The sequence below is a fragment of the Coregonus lavaretus genome, assembly GCF_964263955.1.
Source record: "Coregonus lavaretus genome assembly, chromosome: 7".
Lineage (NCBI taxonomy): Eukaryota > Metazoa > Chordata > Actinopteri > Salmoniformes > Salmonidae > Coregonus > Coregonus lavaretus.
In genome coordinates this window covers 10,555,823-10,569,822 of record NC_139994.1, presented here as the reverse complement: position 1 = coordinate 10,569,822, position 14,000 = coordinate 10,555,823, and the positions used below count along the sequence as shown (strand labels likewise).

Here is a 14,000-nt window from a genome sequence, read left to right as displayed (position 1 = left end):
TATTTGTGAACACAGACAGAGTAGAGGGAAGTGGTGGCAGTTTTTTTAAATCTGATAACTGCTTGCATCAGTTACCTGATGTGGAATAGAGTTCCATGTAGTCATGGCTCCACGTAGTACTGTGTGCCTCCAATAGCCTGTTCTGGACTTGGGGATTGTGAAGAGATCTCTGGTGGCATGTCTTGTGGGGTATGCATGGGTGTCCGAGCTGTGTGCTAGTAGTTTAAACAGACAGCTCGGTGCATTCAGCTTGTCAACACAAGTAGTGATGAAGTCAATCTCTCCTCCACTTTGAGCCATGAGAGATTTACATGCATATTATTAAAATTAGCTCTCCCATGTACATTTATGGGCCAGCCGTGCTGCCCTGTTCTGAGCCAATTGCAATTTTCTGAGGTATATACTGTAGCAATCTAAAACAACTAGATGATGGTCTTTGACATGGTTACTGTAGCTATAGCTACCCCCAGGATAATCTGCTTTGTCTAGAAGACTCCATTCACATTTGGCCTTGTTGGATTATGCAAATAGAAATCCTCACAGGCCTCGATTATTACTGGTGCTGGGCTGCAGGCAAGCCTCCTCCTTGACCTATTGTCTCCCTGCTGCTGTGCTAGCATGCTATGATGTGGCCCCTCTCGTCCACTGAGTAGATTCCAATGGCATTTAGTACCTAAGCCTGGCTAACCACTGTATCTGTGACAGAAAAGAGACAATGTCCGGGTTCAGCAACTCTTTTATTATTTTGAAACATATTGCATGGTCATGTGTAGCCTAATGTTGAATTGGGCTCCATATCCCCAACAGAGGGAGGTAGTTTAGCTTAGGCTAGATGTTGTTTCAGAGATGGGTGTAGTGGTGAATGTACACTTAATGGCCAGTTTATTAGGGACACCCATCTAGTACCGGGTCGGTCCCCTCTTTGCCTCCAGAACAGCCTGAATTATTCGGGGCATGGAAACATTTCTCAATTAGTATCAAGGGACTTAACTACTGCCACCAGCCTGTACCGTTGACATCCGGCAGGATGGGGCCATAGACTCATGCTGCTTACGTCAAATCCTGACTCTGCCATCATAACGACGCAACCGGAACCGGGATTCGTCGGACCAGGTGATTGTTTTCTGCTACTCAATTGTCCAGTGTTGGTGATCGTGTGCCCACTGGAGCCGCTTCTTCTTGTTTTTAGCTGATCGGAGTGGAACCCGGTGTGGTCGTCTGCTGCAATAGCCTGTTTGTGGCCCGCCCTTTAGCTTACACAATTCTTGCCATTCTTCTTCGGCCTCTCATCAACAAGCTGTTTTCACCCACAGGACTGCCGCTGAGTGAATGTTTTTTGTTTGTCGCACCATTCTCGGTAAACCCTAGACACTGTTGTGTATGAAAAGCCCAGGAGGCCGTTTCTGAGATACTGGAATCGGTGCGCCTGACACCGACAATCATACCACGCTCAAAGTCGCTTAGTTCACTAGTTTTGCCCATTCTAACATTCAATCGAACAGTAACTGAATGCCTCGATGCCTGTCTGCCTGCTTTATTTAGCAAGCCGCGGCCTCGTGACTCACTGTCTGTAGGAGCGAACCATTTTCGTGAATAGGGTTGTGTACCTAATAGTCTTATGTGTCTAGCTCTGAGAGGCAGCTAGCTAGAGCAGTGAGAGGCAGAGCACAGCCCACCACCTCCCCATAGACCTTCAGTCCGTCTCCTCTCCTCCAGCACAGAGACCAGACATTCCCATTCTAGACAGGTTTTTTCTCCCTCCCCCCTACATTTTCTCCATCTCTCTTTTCCACCTTTGTCCTCCTTCTCCCTCCTCCTTTTCCACACATACACACTCTCTACTGCTCTCCTCTCTTTCTTCATATATCAATACTCTCTCTCTCTCTCTCTCTCTCTCTGAACTTCTCCCCTGTTCCTTTCCTTTAGTGATGTCAGACCAGCTATTGATGTCCCATCTCTCTGCCTGTCTGCCTTCCACCCTAACAAGGTTTCCCTTATTGTCTTTGCTTCTGAGGGGGGAGGGGGGGCAGTCTCAACCCCTCACCTCCCCCTCTCAGATACGGGGAGGATGGCGTGATGGAGGGAAAGAGGGGAACGAGGTAGGGGAGAGGGAGCATTGCTGTACACTGTGGCCCTAGGGGGCATCTCTCATCTGTCAGAGCAGTCTGCCTCGACACACGCTGATAAGGCCAACGCTGTGCACACAAATAACAGCTGGGGTAATCAAGCAGCAATCAGCAGCAAGGTATTTGAACAGAGATGGAGACAGATGGATATTTAGATGTCATGTTGTGGTAGGGTTTGGATGTGATGTCTGGTGGCACATAGCAATATGACAGAGAACGATGACAGAAGAGGACATTTAGATGGATGAAGATTCTGATATAGATTGAATCAGAAGGCTGTGTTGTCTAACATGGGAAAGATAGAGGTAGCTGTACATCACCACAGTGGTCATGAATGAGCAGAACTAGACTGGTTGTGTGTGTAGTAATTGCCCTTAGCGTGTATAGATATCTGCAACCGACACTGCTCTTGTTTAGGTCCCAAATGGCACCCTATTCCCTATTCAGTGCACTACTTTTGACCACAGCCATATGAGCCCTGGTCAACATTAGTGCACCATTTGGGACGCAGACTAGGACTGCGGTGTTACACCCATGAGCCCAGATGCTTTGTAACAAAGGGTCCTAAAAGCTGTGGTAAAGAAGGTTGATATTTTCTTCACCTTGAAGACGTGAAGCATGCATGAAGCACTGAAGCATGCATGAGAGCACCAGCTGTTCCGGATGACTATGTGATCACGCTTTCCGTAGCCAATGTGAGTAAGACTTTTAAGCAGGTCAACATTCACAAGGCCGCAGGGCCAGACGGATTACCAGGACGTGTACTCCGTGCATGCGCTGACCAACTGGCAAGTGTCTTCACTGACATTTTCAACATGTCCCTGACTGAGTCTGTAATACCAACATGTTTCAAGCAGACCACCATAGTCCCCGTGCCCAAGGACACTAAGATAACCTGCCTAAATGACTACCAACCCGTAGCACTGACGTCTGTAGCCATGAAGTGCTTTGAAAGGCTGGTCATGGCTCACATCAACACCATTATCCCAGAAACCCTAGACCCACTCCAATTTGCATACCGCCCCAACAGATCCACAGATGATGCAATCTGTATTGCACTCCACACTGCCCTTTCCCACCTGGACAAGAGGAACACCTACGTGAGAATGCTATTCATTGACTACAGCTCAGCATTCAACACCATAGTGCCCTCAAAGCTCATCACTAAGCTAAGGATCCTGGGACTAAACACCTCCCTCTGCAACTGGATCCTGGACTTCCTGACGAGCCGCCCCCAGGTGGTAAGGGTAGGTAACAACACATCTGCCACACTGATCCTCAACACGGGGGCCTTTCAGGGGTGCGTGCTCAGTCCCCTCCTGTACTCCCTGTTCACCCATGACTGCATGGCCAGGCACGACTCCAACACCATCATTAAGTTTGCCGACGACACAACAGTGGTAGGCCTGATCACCGACAACGATGAGACAGCCTATAGGGAGGAGGTCAGAGACCTGGCCGTGTGGTGCCAGGATAACAACCTCTCCCTCAACGTGACCAAGACAAAGGAGATGATTGTGGACTACAGGAAAAAAAGAGGACTGAGCACGCCCCCATTCTCATCGACAGGGCTGTAGTGGAACAGGTTGAGAGCTTCAAGTTCCTTGGTGTCCACATCACCAACAAACTATCATGGTCCAAACACACCAAGACAGAAGAGAGCACGACAAAGCCTATTCCCCCTCAGGAGACTGAAAAGATTTGGCATGGGTCCTCACATCCTCAAAAAATTCTACAGCTGCACCATCGAGAGCATCCTGACTGGTTGCATCACCGCCTGGTATGGCAACTGCTTGGCCTCCGACCGCAAGGCACTACAAAGGGTAGTGCGTACGGCCCAGTACATCACTGGGGCCAAGCTTCCTGCCATCCAGGACCTCTATACCAGGCGGTTTCAGAGGAAGGCCCTCAAAATTGTCAAAGACTCCAGCCACCCTAGTCATAGACTGTTCTCTCTGCTACCGCACGGCAAGCGGTACCGGAGTGCCAAGTCTAGGTCCAAAAGACTTCTCAACAGCTTCTACCCCCAAGCCATAAGACTCCTGAACAGCTAATCATGGCTACGCGGACTATTTGCACTGCCCCCCATCTTTTTACGCTGCTGCTACTCTGTTAATTATTTATGCATAGTCACTTTAACTCTACCCACATGTACATATTACTTCAACTACCTCAACTAGCCGGTGCCCCCTCACATTGACTCTGCACCGGTACCCCTCTGTATATATAGCCTCCCTACTGTTATTTTATTTTACTTCTGCTCTTTTTTTCTCAACACTTTTTGTTGTTGTTTTATTTAACTGTTTTATTAAAAATAAATGCACAGTTGGTTAAGGGCTGTAAGTAAGCATTTCACTGTAATGTCTGCACCTGTTGTATTCGGCGCATGTGGCCAATAACATTTTATTTTATTTTATTTGAATCTGTGTGTGTATGTGACTGCCTTTACCTTGTATAGGTGTGTGTTTCTTTGTTGTGTGTGTGTGTGTGTAGCAGCAGCTGTGTCTTCCAGACTGTGTGTGTGTCCCCTCTTCTTGCCAGTCTGTCAGGCAGAGGTGTATGTGTACTCTGCCTGACACTGACAGAATCTGCTGGTTACTGAACACCAGTCACGTCTCAGGTCATGATGTTTCTCCTTAGCTCACCTCATCTGCCTAACAAAGGATGTGTCCCAAACAGGGGAGTCATTTCAGCTAAACTTAGGGTATGGCAAAGTGACAGTGTTTGAGGTGACATGTGTTTGAGGTGAGTGAAGCTACAGCAGCTGGGTGATTTATAAATTTGAAGCTCATTTACTGCATTTTTATACAATTTTAAAACTCTAAAATGCTATTTGGAGAACAGCAGAAAATGATCAAAATTGGCTCCAGCCATTATCACCCAGCTGCTGCAGCTTCATTCACCTATAACACATGTCATACAGAAATGAGCTGCTATGCACTAGCTAGCTCAGCACTGGGATGTCAATGATTAGCCTCATACTGTTACTGTACAGCAGAAAATCAGTAATATATGAATGACTGTCCTATAGTAATGTGAATGTTCAATGTTTTATTTAATTAGGGAGTCTAGAACAAATGTAATGAAAACATTGACATGTTGAATAAACAACAGTCCGATGCATTGTACCATCATGTTAGCTCGCGCTTTTTGTCAAGACTGTATTAAGCTGTAGTGTGTGTGTGTGTCTGAAACCGTAAAGCACATAAAACCGCTGTGTTGCCACGATGCCTCCATCTCAAAATGCCAACATCATGCAGCAACAGCAGCAGTAAACAGAACCTTGTTGAAGCGTAAGGAAGGTTCTCTGGAGAGAGAGAGAGAGAGAGAGAGAGAGAGAGCGTTATAAGTTATTGGTTATGTGGTCTGAATGGGAATGATAATGTGCTGTTCATTAGGGAAGAAACGTTTCAAAACGTTTTGCAACAGAAAACAAAACTGACCCTATCTTATTGGACAAGACCAGGTAGTTCCTCCCTGTATCAGTAAGTCTAATGACACAGGACCCTGTAGTCTGTCAGGCTCACCTCTGTCAAGATGGTTCGTATTAAATGGGATGAATATTCAAACCTATATATCACTATGCAGCCCTCCCTCCGCCTGCCTGTCAGTCTTGGAGGAGGCCAATCAACTTAGACCCAGACCTGAGGGAAACGCTGATATGGCTAAACCCTCATTGAGGGGTGTAAATCTGGCCTCATGATGGTGGTCTCTCCCCCTTCCTCCTGGAGGAGAACATAACCTACCGGACATACATCTTCACTTTAGGAGACAGACAGGAGAGGAACAGGAGACAATGGTGTCTCATAAGTATCCTCCCATCATACATGGGATGCCATAGGTGGAGTTCCTCCAGAGAGGAGAGAGAATGGGATGAAACAGAGTCAGAGTATTTAGTTTTTATCCCTGTTTTCTTCACCCTGAAGGCTGAAAGGTAGAGGAGAGGGGTTTGGTACTTCCACTAGGATATGAAATAAGGCCAACCTGAACTTGTCCAATAAGAACACATATTTTGGTGTTTTGTTGCAAAGCGTTTTATTACAGTGTGTTCTACTGAACACATCCCGGAACTCTTCCCACATCAAGCTCTGAAATGTATGTCTCTCCATACATATTGTTGTTCATCCTGGTTCTCCTCAGAGGCCAGACGACCCGCGTAAAGCAGAGGGGATTAGAGTGTGTCTGGGGGCTGGGGGATGACACAGAGCCTCCCTGGCTCTCCCTGGGGACACTCAGAAGCCTGTCACTAATCATGGTGAATGACCCTCTCCCCTCTCCCCTTAACACCCCACCAACCCACCAGTCTACAGGGGGAGAGAGACAGCCAAAAAGGGTAATAAAGTGACATCCTTCCCTATGTATTTTCCTATAATAAAAAATAAAAACACATGACCCAGATGGATGCTGTCTACTAAATAGAAGGGGGTAGGGGAAAGTATAGCCAAACGGCTGTAGCTCTTAATGGCTCCGTTGGTAAAGCATGGGTTTTGGGTTCAATTCCCACGTTCACCGCTCGAGATAACTACCCAGTCGCTCCAGATAACTACCCAGTCGTACTCTATCTGAAAACATGACAGCGCAGTTATTATCTTGCTGTTTTCCCCCGCCCTGTTTTTTGTTTGTTTTCCAAGGTCATTGTTATGCCAAGTTTTACGCAGAGTGTTGTGATTACCACCGTGGCAGAACATATTTGCATCCCAGAAGATAAATCTGGATTAAAGAGTGTAATCAGCTGGAAAATGATGGATTTTTTTGGTTGGTGGTTCAGTGATGCCACCCGGTTTATCGGATCTGGAATTAAAAATGGGTTAATTCCTTTAATTCCTCTTTATGGCACTCACTCACAGCGAGCGTGGATGCCCAAATAGTGGATTTGAAGCAGGGCCATTTCCACTCCTCTGTGAGCTACTGTCGATTTTTAGAGACCATTATCCAAAAAAAACAACCTGTTAACGCTTTGGTTTGAAGGTTTTTGGGTGCTGTTGTATACCTTTAGTGATGTTTTCTCTTCACTTCCCTTAATTTTTTTATTTCTCACCCCTGGCGAGGGCTCAGTCTTCATCTGGTTAGATTTCACTAAGCTTTTCGGATCAGAATTCTGCACTATAATCGCCTCTTCACTCACAACAAACACACACACACACTGACACAGACACCGACACCGACACAGACAGACAGACAGACACACACAGACAGACAGACACACACACAGACAGACACACAGACAGACAAACAGGCACACACACCGACACAGTCACACACACAGACAGACAGGCAGGCAGACACAGACAGACAGACAGACAGACAGACAGACAGGCAGGCAGGCAGGCAGGCAGGCAGGCAGGCAGGCAGACAGTGTATATCTTCCCCTGGCTCTCTCTCTGCTCTTTCTTTCTCTCTCTATCTGTGTGGATCATTCTTCGTTACTGACGTGTTGACACATGGTGGGAAGACTTGTTTGCACTTTATTGATGATTCCTGTTAACAGAAGGAGGTGTTTGCTTAGACCCACACATATTTAACCCTCAACCTGTAAGAGAGGAAGATAGGGTAACATAATTAACCATCAGCCTGTTAGAGAGAGGAAGAGAGGGTAACATAATTAACCATCAGCCTGTTGGAGAGAGAGAGGAAGATAGTGTAACATAATTAACCATCAGCCTGTTGGAGAGCGAGAGGAAGATAGGGTAACAGAATTAACCATCAGCCTGTTGGAGAGCGAGAGCACCTACAACACCCTCTTCATTCACTAAGGAAGGAACCCACCACACCCATCTCAAGAGACATATATATGTGCACTCTATCACTTCAATCTATACAGTTATAGTATGTTTCTAATGTGATAAATCACCAAAATATATATAAGTTTATTGGTTGACTAACATCTACAGATAACATCTACAGATTTGTAGATGTTATTGAAGGTGCAGCGAAATTCTTGTGTTTCTAGCACCAATAGTGCAGTAACAATACCTAGCAATCACATAATCACAAGAAATTAAGAAATACCAGAGCGAGCAATGTCAGGGTCCGGAATGTAAATATACTGTATATACACTGAGTGTACAAAACATTAAGAACACCTGCTCTTTCCTTGACATAGACTGATCGGGTGTTTATTTCACTGTTAATATTACAGAACCTTTGTTTTTTATTCAGAAAATTAACAGAAATGGCATTGACAAGATTCTTGACACCCTAGACTTAATATTTGGTAGCACAGCCTTTGGTCAAAAATAACTGCAATCAAGCGCTTCCTATAGCCTTCGATGAGCTTCCTGCACCTCTGTACTGGCAGTTTGGCCCAGTCCTCTTGTGCAAACTGCTCCAGTTCTCCCAGATTTTAAGTGGGCCTTCTCCCAACTGCTGTTCTCAGATCTCTCCACAAGTTTTCAATGGGATTTAGATCTGGACCCACTTCAGAACAGTCCAGCGTTTTGTCTTGAACCATTCCTGGGTGCTTTTTGAAGTGTGTTTGAGGTCATTGTCCTGCTGGAAGACCCATAATCTTAGATGGAGACTCAGCTTTCTGACACTGGGTCTGACATTGCGCTCCAAAATGCGTTGGTATTCTCTTGATTTCATGATGCCATGCACACATTCAAGGCACCCAGTGCCAGAGGTAGCAAAGCAACCCCAAAACATCACTGAACCTCCTCCATGTTTGACTGTAGGGAAGGTGTTCTTTTCTTTGAAGGCTTCATTTTGTTTTCTGTAAACATAGAGATGGTGTGCTTTACCAAAAAGCTCTAATTTGGTCTCATCTGTCCACAGGACATTCTCCCAGAAGGATTTTGGCATGTTCAGGTGTGTTTTGGCAAATTGCAGTTAGGGTTTCTTATGTCTCTCTCTCAGCAGTGGGGTCCTCCTGGGTGTCCTACCATATAACCCCCTTTCATTGAGTTGGCGACGGATGGTGCGAGTTGAAACTGTCGTACCTTGTGTCTGAAGGTCAGCTTGAATCTGTGTGGCAGTTGATTGAGGTGCTTTCTCCACCATTCGAACAATCCTTCGCTGCAAGTTTTCTCTTGCGGCCACGTCCAGGGAGGTTGGCTACAGTGGCATGGGCCTTTAACTTCTTGATAACATTACTTACGCTGGAAATGGGAACATCAAGGTATCTGGAGATACCACCCATCTACACACAATACACACAATCTACACACAATACCCCCCATCTACACACAATACCCCATAATGACAATGTCAAAACATGTTTTTAGACATTTTGTGCAAATGTATTGAAAATGAAATACAGAAATGTGTCATTTAACATAAATATTCACACCCCTGAGTCAATACATGTTAGAATAACGTTTGGCAGCGATTACAGCTGTGAGTCTTTCTGGGTAAGTCTCTAAGAGTTTTGCACACCTGGATTGTACAATATTTGCACATTATTCATTTTAAAATTCAAGCTCTGTCAAGTTGGTTGTTGATCATTGCTAGATAGCCATTTTCAAGTCTTGCCATAGATTTTCAAGCCGATTTAAGTCAAAACTGTAACCAGGCCACTCAGGAACATTCAATGTCATCTTGGTAAGTAACTCCAGTGTATATTTGGCCTTGTGTTTTATGTTATTTTCCAGCTGAAAGCTGAATTTGTCTCCCAGTGTCTGTTGGAAAGCAGACTGGACCTGGTTTTCCTCTAGGATGTTGCCTGTGCTTAGATATTTTCAGTTTATTTTTATTTTAAAAAAACTCCCTATTCCTTGCCGATGACAAGCATACCCATAACATAATGCAGCCACCGCCATGCTTGAAAATATGAAGTGGTACTCAGTGATGTGTTTTCTCATCTCAAAGCCATTAAACTCTGTAACTGTTTTAAAGTCACCATTGGCCACAAATCTCTGAGTGGTTTCCTTCCTCTCCGGCAACTGAGTTAGGAAGGACACCTGTATCTTTGTAGTGACTGGTTATATTGATACACCATCCAAAGTGTAATTATTAACTTCACCATGCTCAAAGGGATATTTAATGTCCTTCTTTGGGAAGCATTGGAAAACCTCCCTGGTCTTTGTGGTTGAATCTGTGTTTGAAATTCACTGCTCAACAGAGGGACCTTACAGATAATTGTATGTGTGGGGTACAGAGATGTGATAGACATAGAAAAGTATTGTTAAACACTATTATTGCACACAAGAGTCAGTTGTTAAGCACATTTTTACTCCTGAACTTATTTAGGATTGCCATAATAAAGGGGTTGACTCAAGACATTTCAGCTTTTCATTTTTTATTAATTTGTAAAAATGTCTAAAAACATAATTCCACTTTGACATTATGGGGTATTGTGTGTAGGCCAGTTACAGAAAATATATTTTAAATTCAGGCTGTAACACAACAAAATGTGGAAAAAGTCAAGGGGTGTGAATACTTTCTGAAGGCACTGTAGGTACTCAGCTTTTAGAGATTCCCTAAATACTGTTCCGGCCTCACACTTAGCGATGGAAGAGAGACTCAAGCCACCATTTGTTATGAATATTGTATGTGGAAATATGATTTGAGAGGAGTCCTTTAGGGCTGAAGCATTTGGAAAGTGCTGGGTGGAGGTGTGTGTGTGTGTGTGTGTGTGGATCTTCAGATGGGAGGATATTGAGGCAGTTATGATAATTCTTCAGTTGTGCTCACTCAGGTACTCTACTATATATGATGGTGTGTATAGACTGTATGGACAGTATATGAATGGACAAGGTGTGTACAGCAGTAGTTATATAGGATGGGCCATGACTAGAATACAGTATATACAGTGAGGGGGGGAAAAGTATTTGATGCTGATTTTGTACGTTTGCCCACTGACAAAGTCATGATCAGTCTATAATTTTAATGGTAGGTTTATTTGAACAGTGAGAGACAGAATAACAACAAAAAAATCCAGAAAAACACATGTCAATAATGTTATAAATTGATTAGCATTTTAATGAGGGAAATAAGTATTTGACCCCTCTGCAAAACATGACTTAGTACTTGGTGGCAAAACCCTTGTTGGCAATCACAGAGGTCAGATGTTTCTTGTAGTTGGCCACCAGGTTTGCAGACATCTCAGGAGGGATTTTGTCCCACTCCTCTTTGCAAATCTTCTCCAAGTCATTAAGGTTTCGAGGCTGAAGTTTGGCAACTCGAACCTTCAGCTCCCTCCACAGATTTTCTATGCGATTAAGGTCTGGAGACTGGCTAGGCCACTCCAGGACCTTAATGTGCTTCTTCTTGAGCCACTCCTTTGTTGCCTTGGCCATGTGTTTTGGCTCATTGTCATGCTGGAATACCCATCCACGACCCATTTTCAATGCCCTGGCTGAGGGAAGGAGGTTCTCACCCAAGATTTGACGGTACATGGCCCCGTCCATCGTCCCTTTGATGCGGTGAAGTTGTCCTGTCCCCTTAGCAGAAAAACACCCCCAAAGCATAATGTTTCCACCTCCATGTTTGACGGTGGGGATGGTGTTCTTGGGGTCATAGGTAGAATTCCTCCTCCTCCAAACACGGCGAGTTGAGTTGATGCCAAAGAGCTTGATTTTGGTCTCATCTGACCACAACACTTTCACCCAGTTCTCCTCTGAATCATTCAGATGTTCATTGGCAAACTTCAGACGGGCCTGTATATGTGCTTTCTTGAGCAGGGGGACCTTGCGGGCGCTGCAGGATTTCAGTCCTTCACATCGTAGTGTGTTACCAATTGTTTTCTTGGTGACTATGGTCCCAGCTGCCTTGAGATCATTGACAAGATCCTCCCGTGTAGTTCTGGGTTGATTCCTCACCGTTCTCATGATCATTGCAACTCCATGAGGTGAGATCTTGCATGGAGCCCCAGGCCGAGAGATTGTGTTTCTTCCATTTGCGAATAATCTCACCAACTGTTGTCACCTTCTCACCAAGCTGCTTGGCGATGGTCTTGTAGCTTATTCCAGCCTTGTGTAGGTCTACAATCTTGTCCCTGACATCCTTGGAGAGCTCTTTGGTCTTGGCCATGGTGGAGAGTTTGGAATCTGATTGATTGATTGCTTCTGTGGACAGGTGTCTTTTATACAGGTAACAAACTGAGATTAGGAGCACTCCCTTTAAGAGTGTGCTCCTAATCTCAGCTCGTTACCTGTATAAAAGACACCTGGGAGCCAGAAATCTTTCTGATTGAGAGGGGGTCAAATACTTATTTCCCTCATTAAAATGCAAATCAATTTATAAAATCTTTGACATGCGTTTTTCTGGATTTTTTGTTGTTATACTGTCTCTCACTGTTCAAATAAATCTACCATTAAAATTATAGACTGATAATTTCTTTGTCAGTGGGCAAACGTACAAAATCAGCAGGGGATCAAATACTTTTTTCCCTCACTGTACATATAAAGTGGGTGAAACAGGATGTAAACAGTACTAAAGTGACCAGTGTTCTTTATGTACATAAGGCAAAGCAGTCTCTTAAGGTGCAGGGTAGAGTACCGGGTGGTAGCCGGCTAGTAACAGTGACTAAAGTTCAAGGCAGGGTACTGGGTGGAGGCCAGCTAGTGGTGACTATTTAACATTCTGATGGCCTGGAGATAGAAGCTGTTTATCAGTCTCTCAATCCCAGCTTTGATGCACCTGTACTGTCTCCTCCTTTTAGTGGGGTGAAGTGGCCGTGGCTCGGGTGGCTGAGGTTCTTGATGTTCTTTTTGCCCTTCCGGTGACACCGGGTGCTGTAGTTGTCCTGAAGGGCAGGCAGTGTGCTCCCAATGATGTATTGGGATTGCGGAAGATGCAATTGCCGTACCAGGCAGTGATACAGCCCGACAGGATGCTCTCAATAGTGGATCTGTAGAAGTTTGTGAGGGTCTTAGGGGCCAAGCCACATTTCTTCAGCCTCCTGATGTTGAAGAGGCGCTGTTGCGCCTTCTTCACCACACTGTCTGTGTGAAGGGACCATTTCAGGTTGTCAGTAATGTGCATGGCAAGGAACTTTTGTACCCTCTCCACTGCGGCCCCGTCGACGTAGATGGGGGTGTGTTCTCGCTACTGGCTCCTCTAGTCAACAATCAGCTCCTTCGTTTTGTTGACGTTGAGGGAGAGGTTATTTTCCTGGCACCACTTCACCAGGGCCATCACTTCCTCCCTCTAGGCTGTCTTGTCATTGTTGCAAACTTGATTGAGTTAGAGACGTGCGTGGCCACGCAGTCATGGGTGAACAAGGAGTACAGGAGGGGGCTGAGCACGCACCCCTGTGAGGCCCCCGTGTTGAGGATCAGCGTGGCGGAGGTGGTGTTGCCTACCTTCACCACTTGGGGTCATCCCGTCAGGAAGTCCAGGACTTGTGCAGGGAGGGCTTCAGACCCAGGGCCTTGAGCTTAGTGATGAGCTTGGAGTGCACTATGGTGTTGAATGCTGAGCTGTAGTCGATGAACATCATTCTTACAAAGCTATTTATATTGTCCAGGTTGGATAGGGCAGTGTGCAGTGCAATTGATATTGTGTCGTCCATGGATCTGTTGGGGCAGTATGCGAATTGTAGTGGGTCTAGGTTGTCGGGTAAGGTGGAGGTGATATGGTCCTTAACTAGCCTCTCAAAGTACTTCATGTTGACAGAAGTGAGTGCTACGGGGCGAAAGTCATTTAGTTCAGTTACCTTCGCTTTCTTGGATAAAGGAACAATGGTGGACATCTTGAAGCAAGTGGGGACAACAGACTGGTATATGGGGACATTGAATATGTCCGTAAACACTCCAGCAAGCTGAGGACGAGACTTGGGATGCCGTCTGGGCCGGCAACCTTGCGAGGGTTAACACGCTTAATTGACGTACTCACGTCAGCCACGGAGAATGAGAACAGTCCTAGTTAGCGGAGGGGGCCCGTGTCGGCGGCACGATGTTTTCCACGAAGCGGGGAAGAAGGTGTTTAACTTAT

The 14,000-nt window shown here is 45.4% G+C and overlaps 1 protein-coding gene across 1 annotated transcript in view; it reads left to right on the top strand.

Moving 5' to 3' along the window:
* Window positions 1–14,000, top strand: part of LOC311131883 (engulfment and cell motility protein 1-like) — a 117,824-nt gene that overhangs the window by 85,190 nt on the left and 18,634 nt on the right. The gene's annotated exons all lie outside the window — the stretch shown is intronic.